The following is a 23,212-nucleotide window of genomic DNA, read 5'->3' as shown; positions in this document are numbered from 1 at the left end:
CAGCAAACGAGCTTGCGTCCTTCTTCGAATACTTTATTGGTATAGGAATTGCTAAAACAAATAATATCCAACAAGCTATTCTAGTCTAGCTTTTCCTGGATGAGACTCCAAGAGCTAAAAAAGTGTTTTTTTTAAGGAGAGAGGCCAGTTGAGCACAAGTGCCTGTGCATTGCACAAGAGACAGAGGCTATAAGTTAGAAGCTTATTATGTATAACCCATCATGAATTAGTTAAATATAAGGCTAATACTGCATTGAATGTATTACCTGAAAGAGGTAGGCTAGGACATCTATATATAGGGCCATTGTGTGTGTGTGTGTACACACACACACAGTTGAAGTTGGAAGTTTACACACAGTTGAAGTTGGAAGTTTACATACACTTAGGTTGGAGTCATTAAAACTTGTTTTCCAACCACTCCATACATTTCTTGTTAACAAACTATAGTTTTGGGAAGTCGGTTAGGACATCTACTTGTGCATGACACAAGTAATTTTTCCAACAGTTGTTTACGGACAGATTATTTCACTTATAATTCACTGTATCACAATTGCAGTGAACAACCATCCCAACCGTGAAGCACGGGAGTGGCAACATCATGTTGTGGGGGTGCTTTGCTGCAGGAGGGTCTGGTGCACTTTACAAAATAGATGGCATCATGAGGCAGAAAAATTTGGTGGGTATATTGAAGCAACATCTCAAGACATCAGCCAGGAAGTTAAAGCTTGGTCGCAAATGGGTCTTCCAAATGGACAATGACACCAAGCATACTTCCAAAGTTGTGGCAAAATGGTTTAAGGACAACAAAGTCAAGGTATTGGAGTGGCCATCACAAAGCCCTGACCTCAATCCTATAGAACATTTGTGGGCAGAACTGAAAAGCGTGTGCGAGCAAGGAGGCCTACAAACCTGACTGTTACACCAGCTCTGTCAGGAGGAATGGGCCAAAATTCCCCCAACTTATTGTGGGAAGCTTGTGGAAGGCTACCCAAAACGTTTGACCCAAATTAAACAATTTAAAGGCAATGCTATCATATACTAATTGAGCGCATGTAAACTTCTGACCCACTGGGAATGTGATGAAAGAAATAAAAGTTGAAATAAATCATTCTCTCTATTATTATCCTGACATTTCACATTCTTAAAATAAAGTGGTGATCCTAACTGACTTAAGACAGGGAATTTTTACTAGGATTAAATGTCAGGAATTGTGAAAAACTGAGTTTAAATGTATTTGGCTAAGGTGTATGTAAACATCCGACTCCAACTGTATATTTATGCTGTTCATATACATCATTTATTATATTTTACTGGTTTCTTTCAGTTATTTAAGTGGTTTTAGGTAGTAAATCTCAGTAAACCTACTATGAATACTTTATGAAGGCACTGTATATTTAAGTGGTGCTGGGGGCTCCCGATGGTGCTGGGGGCATCTCAGTGCAAGAGGTGTCACTACAGTCCCTGGTTCAAATCCAGGCTTTATCACATCTGGCTGTGATTGGGAGTCTCATAGGGCGCGCACAATTGTTTTTTTAATTGTAAATAAGAATTTGTTCTTAACTGACTTGCCTAGTTAAGTATAATTAGTATCAATATTGTGTGTTTCTAGTTTGTCAGTTAGTTGCTTAAAATGTTGTATTTTTGAATTCAAATGGCTGCATCTAACGTTAGTGATAGCTAGCTATCGTTAGCGAACGGCTTTCAAGGAAGGATGTTTTTTTTTGTTTTTTTACATCCGCTTTCTGCATGAAATCCCGAAATGAGCTGTCAAATCCCGAAATGAGCTGTGAACTGTCAATGTCCATCGAATTGCAAAATTGACATCAAGACTCCAGCCAGCAAGCTGGAGAAAGGTTTTATGCTGTATGCTCATAATGTTTGATGTACGCAGGTAAGTTGCATTCTACTGCTGATTATCTGCTTATGTGTAATATTTCTGACTTGTTATTGTTTGTCACAGTGTCAAACAGAGACGAGTGGAGAGGTCAGTGTGAGGGCCTGTTGCTACAGGTCAATAAAGAAGAACAAGAAGCCACACAGTCTTGAGAGTAAGGAGAAAGCTAGCATAGGATTGTTCAAATTTCACAACCAGTCACAAGTTTAGATGTTTAAGTGTCAAGTTTAGATGTTGGAAGTGTACAATCAGCCGGCAGATCCAAAGGTTAGGGATCAAAACATGTCAGGGAGGATTAGTTAAGGTTCGGCACAGGGTTACAAACGCTGCCGGCTGTATATCCACTGCCTAAAATGTTTGGTATGCTGTGCTCTTAATTCTCTTGTATTAACAAATAGGCCTAAATATATTTGGTTTAGTAGGCTAGATTTCACACTGTCATCAATGTTTTTAATACCTCTAATCACATACTTTTTTTGCTCTGGGATCAGTTTAGATTGCTTTGTGATTCTGACCCTGTCGTCCTCACCCATCACCATTGCACATGTGTAGCAGGCAACTGCTCTCTGCAATCATCCAGTTGCACTGCTCTTCCAGACGGTATACGTCTTTCTCCCAGTTAGTGTGCCAGGTGTGCCTCCTGTTCACAGCTGTACAAAGGCAGAACAATGATGGCACAAACCTAGAACAACTAAGTGTTGTAACAGTAAATTATAGATGCAATTACAATGTCTAGATTTACCCACAGTAGCTAAATAATACAATTCCTTGAGATAATCATGTATATCCCTTGATTACTATTTACTGTCAGTGGTCCACATTCAGTGTTTATGAAAAGGGTTTTCCTGGTCTACGATTGGTTCTCCCTCTCAGAGGTTGCAAACATGGCTCTATATTTGTCTCGCAGGGTTTGAATCCCGGGCCCATTGACAAGATGGTTATATCCAAGCCTACACCAAACCATATGGCAGAAGGAGTGTGGTAAACTATGAAGTTGTTGTAATTTATTGTTTAAGATCTCATCGTTTCTGTCTATTAATTCACTGATTTTGTATTTCTATGTTGTACAGTACAAAAGCACACAAAGGGATGGTTCGACTGTTGCTGGATCTCTCTGTGCTGAAGGTGGAAGAGACTTACAGGGATTTCCACACTCTGGACAAACCCCTGGCGAAAACCATGGGCATGACTGTTGACAATTCTCTAGTCGACTCTGCTTCCGGGTTGGTGCAGAAGGGGAGTGTCCTATCTTACCAGCAGCCGAAGCTTACAACTAAGCACATCAAACTCCAGCAAGATGCTCCACAAAAATCCATACCTACCTCTAATCGAATACCAGCTTGGGCCATCGCAGTGCATGTTTGTTTCCCATGGAGTGGCCACCTTTTGGGTTGGTTGAAATAAAGTGCCCCAATGTAAAAATTGTTGATATAAATATCTGCAAATGCAACATGGCACTTTTACCCTACGGAGGAGCCATGCGTACTATTGGCAGGTGCAAGGCCAACTGCTCGTTCCTGGGCTCGAGTGGTGTGACTGTCTATGCCCAGGAAGACGTGCTTGTGCAGCGACTGCATCTTGAACCTGAGGTCACAGCGGTGATCAGAGAGAAGGCAGACTCCTATTATTCCAACGTGTTCATTCAGAAGTACTTGTCTGTGAAGCCACAGTACTAAATCTGTTTCAGACCAAGCGCAGCCCCACAATGTGTGAAGCCCTTACAGTATATTGAACTAATTTCTTGTTGATGATTGATTTGTTATACAGTCTTTTGATCATGCTGTCTGTGCATCCACTATTGTTTGATTAAAAAATACCAAAGGTATAGTTCAATGTGTTGTATATTTATATAAAAAATATATTATAACAGTATCTAAATGTGTGTGTTTTGAATAGAAATGTCACACAGAGTGCCTGGACACAGCCCTTATCTGTGGTATATTGGCCATATACCAAAACCCCCCTGAGGTGCCTTATTGCTATTATAAACTGATTACCAATGTAATTAGAGCAGTAAAAATAAATGTTTTGTCATACCCGTGGTATACGGTCTGATATACCACAGCTGTCAGCCAATCAGCATTCAGGGCTCGAACCATCCAGTTTATAATTACTAAAATTCTCCTGTCTTAAACTATATGTGCAACTGGGCAAGGATACTCGTAATCAGAATAGGTTTGCTTTAGGAGGATTAAAGGGACTGGAAGCTAACTTTTTTTAATTTGAAAACCTAAGCCGACATATTTATTCACAACTGGTAAATGGTAATCCAATGATAATCGAGGTTTAAAATAACATGTCAAATTCCGTATCACAAATAGTTGAATCAAAATGGCATGTCAATATCAGTACAACATATAAATTCGTCAGCATCGATATAAACGATGAGTAGTCAAATTTCGCTCCTTTTCCCTCGACGCTGAAGCAAACAACTGATTGCACAACAGTGTCATCACACCAACCACACAGGTCTGCATCTCACACCTCCTTGGCCCATTTTCTTGACAAGAGCTCTACACTGGTAGTTGGAGAGCAGGCATCCCACACTGGTTGATGCTTCCTGCAATAGCTAGGGGAATGTTGGCGTCCAGCAACTTGTTCTCCTTCACCCTCCGAATCACCCGCTCCACATGGATCCTCAGGCGAGCGATCTCTTCTGTCTGAACTTCTGTTTAGTATTTGGTTCTGTTTTGAGAGGAATGGGGGATGGTAGACCTTCTCTAGTACAAGGTCATCGATGGAGAACCCCTTGTTGGCCATTACTGCCATGTCCTCGTGAGAAGGTGTTGGATGCCTGACTGTTTGAAAATGTCTTTGTTGCTGATGGTGCCTGCGTACAGTGCAGACACAAATGAAGAGCTATTCCCACTAATGCCTTCATTGTGCAGTGGGATTTGTAGTTTGAGAACATCTCACTCTGCAGCAGAAGAGAGGTGCTGTCAACAATGACCTTCGTGCCTGGTTAGCTTTTAAATTCCTCCGGCAAGTTGGCTTTCACTTCCTCTTGTGACATCCAGCTGGTCACTGCTCTGAGCAGTGTGTATAGGAAGTTGGCCCAGGTGATGATGATCCTACTGACTGTAGAGGGGTGAAAGTGTTGGCTCAGGTCTCTGTCCTTCAACCCCAGAGCGAGATGTGTGAGGAAGAGGAGTAGTTCATCCACTGGCTGCAACGCCTGTATCAGTAAACACAGTCAACATACAGTCAAGTACGTAATCGTTGTCATTGCTGTACATTTTTACCACAATTGTTGTTCGTTTTATAAGGCTTGCACAGCCATTTTGTATGCAGCAGCATAATCATGTTTTCAGGAGGTTGACTGTCGATGCATCGTGTCTGTATTTGATGTACACTAAGTGTACAAAACATTAACACCTTCCTAAATAATTCAATTGCCCTCAGAACAGAGTCAATTCGTCGGGGCATGGACTCTAGGTGTCCAGTGTACAACAGGGATGCTGGCCCATGTTGACTCTAATGCTTCCCACAGTTGTGTCAAGTTGGCTGGATGTCCTTTGGGTGGTAGACCATTCTTGATACACACGGGAAACGGTTGAGCGTGAAAAACCCAGCAGCATTGCAGTTCTTGACACAAACCGGTGCGCCTGGCACTTACTAGCATACCCCGTTCAAAGGCATTTCAATCTTTTGTCTTGCCCATTCACCCTCTGAATGGCACACATACACAAACCATGTCTCAAGGCTTTAAAATCCTTCTTTAACCTGTCGTCTCCCCTTCATCTACACTGATTGAAGTGGAATTAGCAGGTGACATAAATAAGGGATCATAGCTTTCACTTGGATTCACCTGGTCAGTCTCTCATGGAAAGAGCAGGTGTTCTTAATGTTTTGTACACTCAGTGTATATTGTTGTATTGTGTATTTAATTTAACATGCATCACCTTCTCAAGAAAATTATTATTGATAATAACACAATGTTTCAACTGATTTAATACATGAAAACGATCAAACTCTTATGGAGTACTTGGATGGAAGAGTGACCTCATTCCTCTGAGTGGCTCTTGCTGCTTGAATAACGCTCACAAGCTTGGCAGTTGCTGGCTGAATCAGTCTCCATAAAGCCACAATCTGTTGGAAGAATGAAACAAAAGAGGACTGATAAGGACTCGGCAATAGCATACATTTCATCATTAACTACCTATTGATAGTATACAATACAAGTTATGTTGGTTTAAAGTCATAAACCTTCCTAATGTAGAATCCTATGTCCTCATCTGATCCCACAAACCACTGCAGATCAAGACTGTCAGAAGTAGTTATCTCGTCCAGCTCTCTCCCAAGCCTAGCGATCTCAGTCTGCATCTCCTTTTCAGACCAGGCCAAGTCAACAGCCAAGTCAACTGCTGCTGGCTCAGGAACAGCACAGTAGTTGTGGTTCTGGGAACAGTCCATATCATCATCAACTTCATCTCCACCATCCTCTGCATGGTCAGAGCTCCGTTTCTCTCCTCCTAAACACTCGGCCTTGAGGGAAGAACATAATTGTGCCAATGGAAAAGAAGAGGCACTGCCCCCTTAGATGACGCAGTCCTCCCGGGGTTGGCTCAACTACATCTTCAGGAAAGAAATGTCTGCCAGAGACCTTAAAGCTTTTCCCGATGGTGGAGTTCTCGCCGGATGTTGTCACCCACTTCTTTCGTAGCTCATCATCGGCAGGGAAATAGTGGAGTGACAGACTGGTTAATTTTGAAGAGGAGCTGTACAGTGGCACACAGCTGTGTTTGGAGGAGCTGACCTCTCTTCTCTGAAATGGTATTCTATCTTTATTCAGGTTACGTGTCTTGATCCTCTTCATGGTGTTGTCGTTATGTTCCAACTGCTGGCTAGCACGTATCAGCTATTGTCAGCTAGCAAGCAGTAGATGCAGCCACTTGAATTCGAAAATAGTACATTTGAAGGAATTAACAAACACACAATGCTTATACTAGCTATACTACACTACTTATATTACTATTATATACAAAAAAGCTATATATATATATATATATATATATATATTCTATATATATTCTATATATATATATATTCTATATATATTCTATATATATATATATCTCACCGAATAAATGTTTAAGATTGGATGCATACATCAACTGAATGCTTTAAAAAAACATTTTCAATGCATTTTTTTTCTCATTCAATACAATCTTTTTTTGTTTACGTTTTTATATTATTTTCAGTTTCAACGTGCATTACTTCACCTACAAAAACTGAATAAATAAACACTACCGTTCAAAAGTTTGGGGTCACTTAGAAATGTCCTTGTTTTTTTTGTCCATTAAAATAACATCAAATTGATCAGAAACACAGTGTAGACATTGTTAATGTTGTAAATGACTATTGTAGCTGGAAACGTCAGATTTTTTATATGGAATATCTACATAGGCATACAGAGGCCCATTATCAGCAACCATCACTCCTGTGTTCCAAAGGCACGTTGTGTTAGCTAATCCAAGTTTATCATTTTAAAAGGCTAATTGATCATTAGAAAACCCTTTTGCAGTTATGTTAGCACAGCTGAAAACTGTTGTCCTGATTAAAGAAGCAATAAAACTGGCCTTCTTTAGACTAGTTGAGTATCTGGAGCATTAGCATTTGTGGGTTCGATTACAGGCTCAAAATGGCCAAAAACAAAGCACTTTCTTCGGAAACTCATCAGTCTATTCTTGTTCTGAGAAATTAAGGCTATCTGCCGTTTCCAGCTACAATAGTCATTTACAACATGAACAATGTATTTGAACAACTGTATTTCTGATCAATTTGACGTTATTTTAATGGACAGAAAGTATGCTTTTCTTTCAAAAACCAGGACATTTCTAAGTGACCCCACACTTTTGAACGGTAGTGTGTAAATATATATGTTTTTTCTTTTGGGCCAATTATTTGAAACTCAAATTGGCTCCATAGAGATGGCACTCCTAAAATAAAAAATATAATGTGGATCCCCATGTTGTCACATTTATTTCACAGTCGATCAGGTTTTCACATGCTCAAATTTGTACTTTCATGGTATCACATGTTGAAATTTTTCATCACGATGTTGTCACATTTATTTCACAAGAACATGTTTTCACGTGTAGTTTCATATCGCATGTTGCTTTTGCATGTTGTCACATGTTTTCACATAAGATCATATGTGAAATTCATGTGGATTTTCTGTAGGGGTTCACAGCCCACAGAATGTTTGGATGATAAAGAATAATGTGCCTGGATATTATACCTTTTAAACCTTTTATTTATTCGATGGGACAGGTTTAGTGAGAGAGAGCAGGCTGAATGATATGATAGCTATCAGATATGCCGGCACTCCAGGTTTACCTTCTGTACTGTTTCCCAGGTAACGGCACTCTTGAGATTTGGAAGACAGTAGCACTAATCCTGGTGGCTGTCAAGAGCTCACTCACACTCACACACGTAGTGACGTTTCTGACCTCCCTCGCTCTTTCCCCTCCCAACCCCAGTGTTCCCGTTTTCACAGGTGAGTCATTATCAGATAGCGTGGGTTTGTTTGGAAAGGGAAGAACACGACTTGTTAATGAAACTGCTTCTGGGTTAGCCTGGGTAAATGTACTTAACCGAGAGAGGAAAAGTTCAGCAAGGTGACTGAGCACAACAACTAAACACCCAAATAGTGGCACAGGATTCAGCCAGACTGGCTCACTGCAAAACTCAACCCACTCAGTCTGACACCCAAGGCTTTAACACAGTATTGGTTAGTAATGGCAACTTTATTTGAAGTGTACCTTTTTACAGAACAGGCTTTCTCCAAGGTTTGGCTCTGGTGAGATACAGTAGAACAATTATTTGATTGGTGTCTTCCTGTAGTGTCAAAGGGCTCTGTCTGGGATGTGGTGTTATTGGGAGAGAAAGAAAGAATGGTTTCAGAGACCAGTGAATGGTTTCAGAGAATGTTTGGCCACTGTTGTGTTTCCTGCAGCAAGGACTAACGATTCCCACAGAAGAGTTCATCACTCATACTTGGACTCAAAATGCTTTAGAACGGAACTGCGAACATGGCTCTTGTCTTTGAATGATAATGTATTTTAGGCAAATGCCGATATTATGTTTGTTAATGTCATGACAATGGAAAAACACTCTGAACATTCTAGACACGTTCTGAAGGCTTTGTTTTGACAGTTTTACTGTATGCTTTGCATGCAGCATGTCTTAACTTGGAAGGCTGCTTTACTGCCCTTAAAATATACACATTCCTATTCCATTGAATAATGTCAAGGCTGCTGAAGCCCTCTCCCCCGGGGAAGCAGACAGCACGGACAGAGATATAACTATAAAGGAGAGATAATAATGAAGCAATAATAATGATACTTATTCACAGTCTAGTATATTCCTGTCTTGTTGGACCATTGTTGTTATAGGTTTACGTTGGAAATTGAAATGTTTTACAGTTCATGCCAATAAAGTATATTGAATTGATTTGAGACGCAGGGAAGAGAGACAGAGAGCGAGACAAAGAAAGAAAGGAAAGAGAGCGAGCGAGCGAGAAACAGACAGAGATAGAGGCCTCGGAGTCCAGCTCCTGTTTCATGGCAGCATGAGCCCAATGAAGTTTGAGAGTTCACATGATATACTGGAGTGGACCACAGAGCTAACCACTGGCTCATCTCAGTCTTCCTCTCCTCCTTACTATCCTGACTGAGTCCACTTTGCTCTAATGATAAGATAGAATCGAATAGAACTTTATTAATCCATTGTACATTGACAGCATAAATCATCTGTCATGCTAGCTGAGATAGTTAGCTTGGCTTCGTTGAGATATTCACTTTGTTGATCACAGAGGGGAGATTCTCATCCTTCAGATGGTTCCAGTGTTACAGCTGAAAACATTCCTGATGGTATTTTAATTGTTCAATCATGTGCACTATGATTACAACATGTCTGCAAGAAGGAGGGATAGTACACATGGTTTTGATACCAGCCCAAACACACGGATTAGGAAATGCATAGGCCGAAGCCTAGTAAATGAAAACCACTCTCTTTTGTTTGGGATTTGGTTCAAGTGTAGGAGTATGTGTCTCGGTCTTGTTTTTCTGATCTTGAGTCTCCCTGAGATAGCGAGTCCTGCCTACAGCTACAAGTTGTAGCAGAGGCCAACTATGTGGTTGGTGGTGTTTCAACATGTTACAGCGAGTCCTTGGTGTCGTGGGTGTGATTCTCAGTGTTTTGTCAACAGCTTATTTTTGCAGTCAGAAGTAGTTTGAAAGCGCTTGAAGGGGTGTTTGACTGTATGATCATCAGGTACAGCACGGCGAACACTTTGTTTGAGAGAGGGTCTCAAACACTTGTTATCCAAGGTCATCCTTCATACGTCATTGTGGACACAGGGCTTATGTTATCACATAGTCTTTCAGTTCCCACGACCCTCTGCATGAATGTCAGTAACGGAAGATCACAGATCTGTTCTCCGCTGTATTCGATTTTCCTTGACTTCTGTTATGGCTTGTATCTGGTTTTGACTAGACGGTATACAGCTAGGGACAGAAGGGACCTTTCGTAGCAGGTGAAGAGAACTTACGCAGCAGGTTAGGAGAATTAACATAGCAGGTTAGGATAATTAGGTTAGGAAAAGGGTTACGGTTAACTAAAATGCTTACAATCTCCCCCTGACGCGATTTGAACGTGCAACCTGTTTTTACCGTAGCTGTATACCATCTAGCCACAACCCTTGTATCTTCCATTATAAACCCAGACCTACACTGACTGCAGAGAGGCACTGGGTTATCTTGTAGGTGAGCTTGTTTGCTTAACCTCTTAAGTCATTTGAAATAGTAAGACTTTGGCTGTGTGAGTACAAGTTATATGTGGCTAACCATACTATTACTATTGTTGTGTTATTACAGGAGGCAGCATGAATGCCATGTAAGGGCATATGGGAACCATCTGAATAATGGAATACGGGTGTTAAAAGTAGATCTCATCAGAGGGTGTCCTTGTAACTGACTGTGTGAATCTTTCTCTGTTGACATCAGTGTCGTTCAACTCCCCGCCAGTGAATACACAGAAACTCTTGCAGTAGTTTCATAGAGGGATCAAGTTAAATAAACACTGTTGTATAAATACTACAGTAGATGCCCTACACTTTTATCAAACGATACTGAATACTTTCATGGCCCGGTTTCACAGACACTTTAAGCCTGGTTCTGAATATGATTTTAAATGTGTCCTTATTTTATTAAGGATTACTATGATGGGATGTGGCTGATGTTTTAGGAGCCAACTGAAACCTACTGTTGTGTCCTCTCCGGTTGATCCATGTGTATTCATCACAAAGAGAAGTTTCAGTTTTTCATTCACATTACATCTTTGTGAGGAGGAGACAAAAGAAACTATAGGCTAGATTCTTTCTCCTAGGTGGCCTTGGATTTGTGTTTGTTTGGAATGCAGGGTCTGAGCATGAGGATTTTAGTCCTTCAGTCTGATCAAAGAAAGACTGTTAATTACAGATTGGTTGTGTCCACATTTACATCCTATTCAAATGTTGCACTACTTTTTTCTATAGCCCCATGGACCCTGGTCAAAAGTACACTACATAGGGAATAAGGTGTAATTTGGGACCTAACCATCCACTGTGGTTATTAGTATAGATGGAATTGTCCCTGGACTGGCTGACATTCATGAGCTAGCGATTAGAGGACCTAGCTACACCCAACTGCACAGAGTTACACGCTAAGGCTGAAAAGGCCCTGATTGGTACCAAATAATTATGTACTGCATACTTTAATTGCAGCATCAAAGAGAATTTATTGGCATTGGGATGCTTTTAGTTTTCCTTAAACTTCTAGTCTGAAAAACATTTGTTTGTTTCTCTTTCATACACCATGCAAGAACACAATGGAAGGAAAATAGCCATCACTGCACAGAGAACTCGCTAGCTAATTAATTATCCTCTGTGGATTGCAGTTTTGCTTTAAATGGCAATGCTTCCTCCAGGACATTTTTACTGTTGATATATCATTTCCATAAGCTCCCTTTAAATGTAGTCTTTAACTCAGATCCAGATGAGTTTTGTGCTGTAAACTGCTGTAAAACATGGACTAACGACGCCTTGAATTGGCCTCTATTCATCAACCCTAATTGTTTTTGTGAATAATTCTCCCTGGTCTGGACTCCATTACGTCGTCATATTACATTATTGTTATTTCGTCAAGCAGAGAGCCTAGTGCTTTCCTTTGCCTAATGTTTGACTAGTCATTGCTTCCCTGATATATTCCGTAACATCCCTTTGATTTCCAGTGTTTCTGTGTGTCAGTGGTTTTGGGCGAGCTTGCCACCTTCTATACTTTGCAACTGAATCTCTTCCATTCTTTTCTCTTTTCCTTGCCTCGACATTATGCACCCATATCTGAACGTGGGCCTCAAGTTATTATGTAAAAGCTACATTGACTCATAGTACATCATGTATGGTAAGTGGAGGCACATAAAGCACAAGTCAGCACAAGATGATACAAGCAAGCCAAGCACCACCATTCTTCATCGTAGCTAGCTGATGAACCATAGCTAATGTGTTTGTTTCTAATGAAATTGAGCCGGTGGGACAAACGGGGGCATACAGTACTTAGAGTAGGGTGAGCGGTGACCACATGTCCCGGATTGTGCGGGACAGTCCCGCATTTTGTCCCTTTGTCCCACGTCCTGCAACCAAACAATCATGTCCCGCATTTGATCAACAAATTCAAACGCCACTCATTTAGCAAAAAAGTTGATCTGTCCCTTATTTGGGTCAGACATTCCGACCTGTCTCTCACGTTGCGCTTATGACAAGATACACTATACAGTTGAAGTCGGAAGTTTACATACACCTTAGCCAAATACATTTAAACTCAGTTTTTCACAATTCCTGACATTTATTCCTAGTAAAAATTCCCTGTCTTGGGTCAGTTAGGATCACCACTTTATTTTAAGAATGTGAAATGTCAGAATAATAGTAGAGAGAATGATTTATTTCAGCTTTTATTTCTTTCATCACATTCCCAGTGGCTTTTTCAGTTCTGCCCACACATTTTCTATAGGATTGAGGTCAGGGCTTTGGGATGGCCACTCCAATACCTTGACTTTGTTGTCCTTAAACCATTTTGCCACAACTTTGGAAGTATGCTTGGGGTCATTGTCCATTTGGAAGACCCATTTGCGACCAAGCTTTAACTTCCTGACAGATGTCTTGTGATATATCCACATACTTCTCCTGCCTCGTGATGCCATCTATTTTGTGAAGTGCACCAGTCCCTCCGGCAGCAATGCACCTACAGAAGACCTACAGAAGTAACCTATGTAAAGACTGTAATAGACTGAATAAATAAGGTAATTGCGTCAAACTTGTGAGTCTCTCCATGCTCATTAGTTGCTCATTCAACATATTTGCTGCTACTAAACACAATCCCATTTTAATAGTCTCTCTTCCTAACTGAGACCAACCAGAAATGTTTCCTTGGCCAAATATTCACCGATTTTCATAAAACAGTCACATGTGGTCGCTCGTTTTGCATCACCAAATTTAGCTTGAGGCAAAAGAGTAATTAGCTCGTTGGGTGCAGTGGGATCAGGGGTGTAGTGCTGCTGGAGCGCACCGGAGTGTCGCTTTGCCACTTCTCACAATGGTGCTCGTTTAGTAACATTAGATCAAAGCTGAATCAATGCCTTGCAAGATCACATAATGATTCTGTAGTATTCTACATAACATAAACAAATATAATAGCATAGTATAACGTTACTGTTACACCAAAAACAACACCTCATTTCTCATGAGATTTTAGGATGGTTAGCTGAAGAGTCACACCTTTTCTCTCATGCTGCCAAAAGTGAATTGCGCGCGCCACTAGGCAGAATGTGCTTGGATTGAAACAACATGCTGTTGGCTCGGCTATAGTTTTAACACCAGAACAAAGCTAAAATAATAATAATAATAATTTGTTCACGAAACAGTAATTCAATAAGATCTAAATGTATATTCACATGAAACTGATTGAAATCAAATGACTAATATGCAGATGCAAGTAGTTTACTGTTAGACTGGACGTTTCACCGGTAAAACGTGATAAGAATTATCATTCACGATGGTCAGTGATGATGGCCCATTTTGAAATGAGGCATGCCTAACTTGGTGTTTGAGGGTATTAAAAATAGAAAATGTTCTTGAGACAAAATGTGTTGGCATAGGCAGATGTTACAATTGGACGATGCATTTTATGCATATTCTATAATGAGATTCAATAAGCTATGTCTGTCATTGCTTCCCCCCGAAAAACATTTTTATGTAGGCAACACCGTCCTACGAATGGGTGTTCTAAATGTGGTTACTCTAACTTCCAGTGCTGCAGTGGAGTGGAGGATGGAGGGTGTGAGTCTACAGCACAGTCGTGGAGTGAAGTTGTGTCTGTGCAAGCTGCAGCTTAGACCAGAGTTTAAGTAAAGTTCTGGGCAGTCTTGGGCTTAATTGCTTTATAATCAAAGTACAGTAGGGCTTCCCTCAATGGGAATTAACACTAGCCTGTTCTCAGGGTCTGGGTTTGAACCTCTTTTTAAGGATGTATTTTGGGAAAAGATTGTAAACACATACATGCTGCTTATAACAAGTCTTACAATGCATTATACTGTAAGTACATCATAATGCATTACACCTGCAGGCTTTCAATAAAGTGATACCAAATTATTCAGGGCCCAATGTGACCTGGCGTTGGTTGAGGTGATGGATGAGGTGTGTAGTCACCACCTGTCCCTTGTTACTGTTTGACAGGAGGACATTATCCCTCTCCTTAGTTCGCCCTCAGACAGAGTCACAGGTCGAGACTAGCTGTCATGATTGATTAGGAATGCTCTAGACCAGGGGTGTTCAACCCTCCTCCAGGAGAGCTACCTCTCTTGCAGGCTTTTGCTCCAACCCAATCTAATCACATCTGATTCTACTAATTAACTGCTCACCAGGACCTTGATGAGCTGAATCAGATGTGTTACAGTACAGTGGGGTTGGATATAAAGCCCACATACAAGTTGTATTCGGAGGTCTGAAGTTGTATTCTGAGGTCTGAAGTTGTATTCTGAGGTCTGAAGTTGTATTCTGAGGTCTGAAGTTGTATTCTGAGGTCTGAAGTTGTATTCGGAGGTCTGAAGTTGTATTCGGAGGTCTGAAGTTGTATTCTGAGGTCTGAAGTTGTATTCGGACGTCTGAAGTTGTATTCGGAGGTCTGAAGTTGTTAAAGTTGAATTCTGAGTTCTGAAGCTGTATTCTAACATTTGAAGTGGCATGATGCCCTGAGGGTGGTTGAGAAAATAGACTGGCAGACAGAGGGATGGGTTTGTTGTTTGTAAATATTTCAGAGTAACTCTGAAGTATGCCAAGAAGTATCAGAACTATTACGGAAATAGTTTCGTAAACAATAATTAGCTATTGTTTAGCTATTTGCTGAAGGTTGTTTTTCCACTTAGAGAAGTTATCTATTAGAGACTTAGTTATTTACAGATGTTTGTCTTGTTCTGGTCCGATGTTTTCTCTTCATGCATTCACCAGATCCATTTCAAACAGGATGTGTGTGTCCCAAATGGCACCCTATTTCCTACTGTCCCAAATGGCACCCTATTTCCTACATAGTGCACAACTTTTGACCAGGTCAAAAGTAGTGCACTATATATGGCATGGGATACCATTTGGGACTTAGGCAGTATTCCCTGAAGGGAAAATCCAATTATCTGCTTACTGGTTTCCCCAAAATCCAACTCCCTGGGTGATCCAGGGTGGGAAAGCTCTAATTGATGCCCACTTCAGAGCCTGCAGTTGGGCTTACAGCTGGGGCACAGGCCCTTAGGGTGGGGTTTCCTGGGTGTGCCATTCTGAAGGGTTTTAGGGGATGCTGTGTCTGTATTATCCAAAATGGTTTCCACCCAATTGTTCTCCAAATGAGGGCAGGGTAAACTAACGTTCCCTCTTCTAACTCAATTCAAAATGACTTGATTAGAATTTTATTAAGAATCCCATTTATTCTTCATAGATGCTACTGCTGTGTATAATTTACCTTGTTCCTCTCTGCTTTGATGGCAGCTACACAGTCATGTGATGACAGTGTAGTTATTTCTGAGCTGTTCTTTTCGTGGAATCCTCTCAATGAATTAATAAATCATGACAAGCCCGTACAACACCACCGACTGTAGTTTGAAAATGTCAGATGCTTAAAGGCTCAATTCATGTCCGTCAAGGCTAAACATGTTCTGTTGGAACAATTAACTGTTTGATTGGTTAATAGATAATGCTGTAGGCCTAACGATTTTATCTGTGAAATGTGATTTCCAGGCTAAGTACTTCTCTAAAGCCGCTCTTTCATTTCAGAAGATGTTGACTTGACGCACGACTACTTTGCTGCAGATTGTTGAATTGGGTCATTCTGTTACGAAGATGAGATGTTTCATCAACGAATATGATGGATAGAGACTGAATACCGAATGCTGCTAATCTAAAGTCAAGCCAGCTGTGTTTTTTGAGGGGCGATGCAGATTTGAAGCAGCATTTTCAGTGCTCTCAGGCATTACAGAGCCCTAATCACAGGGTTTGAGAAGATGTCTCTCGTCTGTGGCTCTTAGCCTACGTATGGGAAGCATCAACTCAGCCTCTCCAGGGAGAAGTGTAATTTTGACAAGAATCATGTGTTATTAATGGACAGTAACTCTCTCCCTGCCGACGAATACAGTGATTTCACATAGTATTTAGACCAACATGTGTCTCTTAACCCTCTATCATAGCTCTTCAGTGGGTGCAACGTGAAGGTAGCAAGCTGACCCCTATGGCTTACCGTAGATGTAAAACACAAGAGGACCAAACTCTAGACTCATTAACTAGGTCAGACAAACCATATCCAGGTCCTGTGTGTCCCCTTTGTCCTCCCAGAATGCTTTGTGCTAGTCCAGACCTGCCACACTGCCCACCAGTCTCACTAACGATGACAGATCCTTTTTCCACACACCCAAACTAGTCTTCCCACTGTCACTTCACACAAACTGGTTCTTCAATGTCTTGAGGTGTCTCAGGCTCTATATATGACCATGTGACCAAAGTTATAGCCAAATACTGTCTGGATCATTCATTGCAATACTGTATTTTGCCATTATGCCCTTTATAGATAGAAACATGCAGTCCAATATAAACTATAGTAGTAGCTATACTATACACTTTGTCTCTCCTCTTGGTGATACATTGCTGAGCAAAGTTCACAACAGCCACAGCTCCAACAAATAGTTAACATGCATTTATCTCTCACCATTTCAGTTCACACTGTTATTTCCCAGTAGTGTGGAAGGAAAGGCCTTGAGTGGCTCCAGACTCCTGATGTTATGTTTTGCTGTCTGATACAAATTATATAACCTTTTAAGCATCTCCCAGTAAGCAGTTTGTACTTTGTAGTTTGTGTACTGTAAACAGTAGTTTAAATGTCTATTTGAATGGTCCTTTAACATGGTTATCTCAGTAGGAAACCTTCCCTGGGGATTGGTATCTCTTCATAGAACCCAGGGATTCCACTGTAAGGGAATTCAGTGTGTTTTGCTTAGGCAGCGTGACACTAGACTGTCAGCAGGTGTTAGGTGTCTCCTCTTTTCTGGTCAGCTCACATTTTTAACACAGACCCGTGAAAGATGGACCACTGACAGACCTCAAAGGGACTTCCTCCTGTGTGTGCGTGTTTGTGTGTGTATGTGTATATTCATGTGTGTGTGTGTGTGTGTCCACACATGACTTGTGTTGAACTTCAGTGTTGGGATACAAAAATCGATACAGTTATATATGGGGTAGAGGTCGACCGATTATGATTTTTCAACGCCGATACCGATACTGATTATTGGAGGACCAAAACAGCCGATACCGATAAATCGGCCGATTTAAAAAAAAAAAAAAAAAAAAAAAAAAAAAAAAAAAAAAAAAAAAAAAAAATGTACTTGTAATAATGACAATTACAACAATACTGAATGAACACTTATTTTAACTTAATATAATACATCAATAAAATCAATTTAGCCTCAAATAAATAATGAAACATGTTCAATTTAGTTTAAATAATGCAAAAACAAAGTGTTGGAGAAGAAAGTAAAAGTGCAATATGTGCCATGTAAGAAAGCTAACGTTTAAGTTCCTTGCTCGGAACATGAGAACATATGAAAGTTGGTGGTTCCTTTTAACATGAGTCTTCAATATTCCCAGGTAAGAAGTTATAGGTTGTAGTTATTATAGTAATTATAGGACTATTTCTCTCTATACAATTTGTATTTCATATACCTTTGACTATTGAATGTTCTTATAGGCACTTTAGTATTGCCAGTGTAACAGTATAGCTTCCGTCCCTCTCCTCGCTCCTACCTGGGCTCGAACCAGGAACACATCGATAACAGCCACCCTCGAAGCAGCGTTACCCATGCAGAGCAAGGGGAACAACTACTCCAAGTCTCAGAGCGAGTGATTTTTGAAACGCTATTAGCGCGCACCCCGCTAACTAGCTAGCCATTTCACATCGGTTACACCAGCCTAATCTCGGGAGGGGATAGGCTTGAAGTCATAAACAGCGCAATGCTTGAAGCATTGCGAAGAGCGGCTGGCTAAACGCACAAAAGTGCTGTTTGAATGAATGCTTACGAGCCTGCTGGTGCCTACCATCGCTCAGTCAGACTGCTCTATCAAATCATAGACTTAATTATAACATAATAACACACAGAAATACGAGCCTTAGGTCATTAATATGGTCGAATCCGGAAACTCATCTCGAAAACAAAACGTTTATTCTTTCAGTGAAATACGGAACCGTTCCGTATTTTATCTAACGGGTGGCATTCATAAGTCTAAATATTCCTGTTACATTGCACAACCTTCAATGTTATGTCATAATTACGAAAAAGTCTGGCAAATTAGTTCGCACCGAGCCAGGCGGCCCAAACTGTTGCATATACCCTGACTCTGCGTGCAATGAAGTGACACAATTTCACCTGGTTAATATTGCCTGCTAACCTGGATTTCTTTTAGCTAAATATGCAGGTTTAAAAATATATACTTCGGTGTATTGATTTTAAGAAAGGCATTGATGTTTATGGTTAGGTACAGTCGTGCAACGATTGTGCTTTTTTCGCAAATGCGCTTTTGTTAAATCATCCCCCGTTTGGTGATGTTGGCTGTCTTTGTTAGGAAGAAATAGTCTTCACACAGTTCGCAACGAGCCAGGCGGCCAAAACTGCTGCATATACCCTGACTCTGTTGCAAGAGAAGTGACACATTTTCCCTAGTTAAAAGAAATTCATGTTAGCAGGCAATATTAACTAAATATGCAGGTTTAAAAATATATACTTGTGTATTGATTTTAAGAAAGGCATTGATGTTTATGGTTAGGTACACCAACGGCAGTCCTTTTTTGCGAATGCGCACCGCATCGATTATATGCAACGCAGGACACACTAGATAAACTAGTAATATCATCAACCATGTGTAGTTAACTAGTGATTATGATTGATTGATTGATTGTTTTTTATAAGATAAGTTTAATGCTAGCTAGCAACTTTACTTGGCTTCTTACTGCATTCGCGTAACAGGCAGGCTCCTCGTGGAGTGCAATGTAATCAGGTGGTTAGAGCGTTGGACTAGTTAACCATAAGGTTGCAAGATTGAATCCCCGAGCTGACAAGGTAAAAATCTGCCGTTCTGCCCCTGAACAAGGCAGTTAACCCACCGTTCCTAGGCCGTCATTGAAAATAGAATGTGTTCTTAACTGACTTGCCTAGTTAAATAAAGGCCAAATCGGTGTCCAAAAATACTGATTTCCGATTGTTATGAAAACTTGAAATCGGCCCTAATTTATCGGCCATTCCGATTAATCAGTCAACCTCTAATATGGGGATATTCTTTTTGATGATATATCATATGGTTTGGTCAATATCACTATTATTTTTGTGCTAGTTGGCTGTACCTGCACAAACTCCAGTATTTTTCTTTCATAACTTGTTCTCCATCTTCTTAAATAGGGAGCAAATTTGTTTTCAACTCTTTTATTTGCTTGACTGATCCAAACTCGTTTTCTCATGGCTCTGTCTTGTCCTTCTGCAGCAGACATGGTGAGCAAAATCTTTGGAGATCAAATCACAATAAAATCACAGTATCGAATCACAATACGTATGGAATTGTCAGAATCGCAATACATATCGTATCGGCACCTAAGTATTGTGATAATTTTGTATCATGAGGTCCCTGGCAGTTCCCAGCCCTATTGAACTTGTGCTAGAAGCCCATGTAAACATCCCCCAACCTCCAAGATATTATTCTCCTGCAAGGAGCTGAGACATAATATGGAGTGTTTATAATGGTTACACAGTTTGTTATTCTACAATAATTGGACTACTCAGTCTAAACCAGGGATAGCAACTGGCGACCATGCGGCCCCCCCTTTGAAGGCCCTTGATCAATTCCCCCGGTTGCGAGTTAGAATAGTTGAATACACAAGGTGCAATTTTGAGATTTTTTCTGTTATGTCAGTCACTGATAGTCAGTCAATTAGCTCATGTCAGCTAAAAGCTTTTAGATTGCTAAATTAGTTTAGCGGCCAGCTATCTAAACTACCATGGTTGAATTACCGGCCAGGGGCCCCACATTAGTTTTGTTAGTTAGTCTCACTCAGATATCATATTAAAAACTGCAAACATTTCTCTACACCCTATGGCAAAATGTGTAGAATTGCATGAAATTAGTAATACAATTGCGAATTCTTCTCTCCACCCATGGCAAAATGTGTAGAATTGCAGCAAACTCGCTTTAAAACCGCAACATATTCTTTATACCCCATGGCAAAATGTGTAGAATTGCAGCAAACTCTCTTTTAAAACCGCAACATATTCTCTATACCCCATGGCAAAATGAGTAGAATTGTATGAAATTAGATGGATGTGGCTACACAGACCTGCGAGCAACTGCGGCCCCTCATGATGAGTTCAGTTTTTTTGTGGCCCCACCCCCATCAAGGTTACCCATCCCTGATTTAAACCTTCGAAACACTGGTTCAGCCAGTTTCATGTTGTAACCTTCTAATCCAAAATCTGTCAATCCCAGATGTTACTCAACTCACCCTCCTCTTTAGACGGAATGTCTCAGCCACCCTCAGATGTTAAAGGGTTTCAGGAACCGGTTACAAGCAGTTCACAAACTGCAGCTGTCCTTAGAGCAGCAGCGCCAAACCTGAATACCTCTATTGAAGAAAGTCTGGATGTCTAAGTCGATGAAATGCTCTGCCTTTTACAGCAAGCACTGCTGAAACATAATCTAGGCTACATCATGCCAAAGAAAACGTTATATATTTGTGTAAATTCAGGTCTTGTAATTGACAGATAAGTCAGCTTTCAGCACACAGGGTTTTACATGGCGGTGAGGTGAACTATACAATCTCCATGGGTGGTTTGCTTTCACTGCCACCTAGCCAGCCTCCCCTTCTCTCAACAACCTGGTCTTAACACCCTATCTCACCCAACACCACCAACACATTCACACAACCCGGCTGGCCACTGCCAGGCTGGATCAATTGTACTAGAGCCAGCCCCAGGAGAGGCCCTGTACTGGACCCAGGGGCAGGGGCTGTTGTCTGTAGCCTGTGTGGGCACTGGGCACCTCTTTATCTAGCCATATTGAGATGATGGCTCGGTGCCCAGGCCCCGGCCCCAGTGTAGTGGTGCTAAATGCTAACTAGTGTTGTGGTGATGGGTAGCCCAGGGCTGCTGAGCTGCTGGGGGCTTGAGGCAATGTGGCTCTCCTTCTCTCCCTCTCCCACTCCCTCTCTTCCTCTCCTTCTCATACTCCTTCATTCTCTCCCTTCCCCTCCTTCTCCCTGGTCCCTGCCTTTAGGGGAGTGCATCAATGGCGCTTCACCCAACATGAGTCGACTCAAGGTGCAGCCAAAAATCACAACAATGACCATCAAGAAGATGACTCTCACCCCTAGCTGTCTGTTCTCCCTCACATCCATTACACACTGGTGGTCCTAAAGGGAGATTGATGGTGGCTGTCTTCCATCATCCTCTGACTTTAATGGGGGTAGCAGCCACAGTTAAGGGGGCAGTGGCTAGACAGCGTCAAGACAGATACTAGCATCTCTTTTTTGTCTGGGCCTGGCTGGCATTGCCTGGGCTGGCTGTGGATTTCTCCTGAGGGAGAAGTGTTTTGTGAGAAAATGTGACAGTTTACGTCCCAAATGGCACCCTATTCCCTATATAGTGCATTACTTTGGACTAGAGCCCTATGTGCCCTAGTCAAAAGTAGTACACTTTGTAGGGCAAAGGGTGCCATTTGGATGGCAGACTTTGTGATTTTGTGATTCTCACGTTTCCCAGGGGGGGGGGGGGGGGGGGGTGGAGCAGGTTAGCGTTTTTCATCATGAATCTTGTTCTGGAGGCAGCTCTGCAGAGTGGTCACTAGCCAACCCGAACCTGAAGCACACTGCAAGGAAGGAGGGATGTACTAATTGGAGAAAGAATTGGTGAGAGACAAAAACAGAATGAATGGAATTGAATAGGCAGTAGTGTGAAGGCTGGTACCATGGTCAGAGAGAGGCATGTGTGTTGAGAGAGGTATGTGTGTTTTATCATTCAACCTTGTGTCAAGGATCAACAGCTTTACAAATGACTTATAGGTGATGTGTGTGTGTGTGTGTGTGTGTGTGTGTGTGTGTGTGTGTGTGTGTGTGTGTGTGTGTGTGTGTGTGTGTGTGTGTGTGTGTGTGTGTGTGTGTGTGTGTGTGTGTGTGTGTGTGTGTGTGTGTGTGTGTGTGTGTGTGTGTGTGCGCGCGTGCGTTTCTTAAGTAACACAATTTTCTCCTGTCACAGCTGTAATTGGGTACCTAACTCAACACGGAGCTCATCAGACACGCCCTGCCTCGTTCTTTCTCTTTTTCACTCTATTTTTTTGTTCTCTCTATCCATATCTCCTCTGGCCTTTCACACAACTACACATTTGAAAACATTCTTTGTGTCTTTGCATAAACAGTCAAGCTGTTGTGACAGTGACTACCCACTGGGCACAGACATCAATTCAATGTCTGTTCCACGTTGGTTCAACTTCATTTCATTGAAATGACTTGGAAACCACATTGATTCAACCAGTATTTGCCCAGTGGGTATTCTTGTTTTTTTTGTTGGCGTCTGTCCAAAGTCATTTTTTGTTTGCATGGAAATCTTTGGTTTGAATTCATGTATTTATGATAATTAAATAGGCATTGAATGTATCTCCCAGTAGCAGCCATAGCTAACTGATCTCTTAAGCTGTCTATTCTCTCGTCTCTGCCTTTG

General features: G+C 41.2%; 1 protein-coding gene and 1 long non-coding RNA gene across 3 annotated transcripts in view; both read left to right on the top strand.

Annotated features, from left to right (window-relative positions):
* LOC120028005 (partitioning defective 3 homolog) overlaps positions 1–23,212 on the top strand; it is a 577,327-nt gene that overhangs the window by 12,870 nt on the left and 541,245 nt on the right. The gene's annotated exons all lie outside the window — the stretch shown is intronic.
* Positions 1,166–3,766, top strand: LOC120028007. The gene is made up of 2 exons (XR_005473366.1): positions 1,166–2,875; positions 2,965–3,766. It is a non-coding gene; the product is annotated as an uncharacterized LOC120028007 (long non-coding RNA).

This window comes from Salvelinus namaycush, chromosome 33 (genome assembly GCF_016432855.1).
Source record: "Salvelinus namaycush isolate Seneca chromosome 33, SaNama_1.0, whole genome shotgun sequence".
Lineage (NCBI taxonomy): Eukaryota > Metazoa > Chordata > Actinopteri > Salmoniformes > Salmonidae > Salvelinus > Salvelinus namaycush.
The sequence above is the reverse complement of the archived record's forward strand: the minus strand, read 5'-3'. Positions and strand labels throughout refer to the sequence as shown.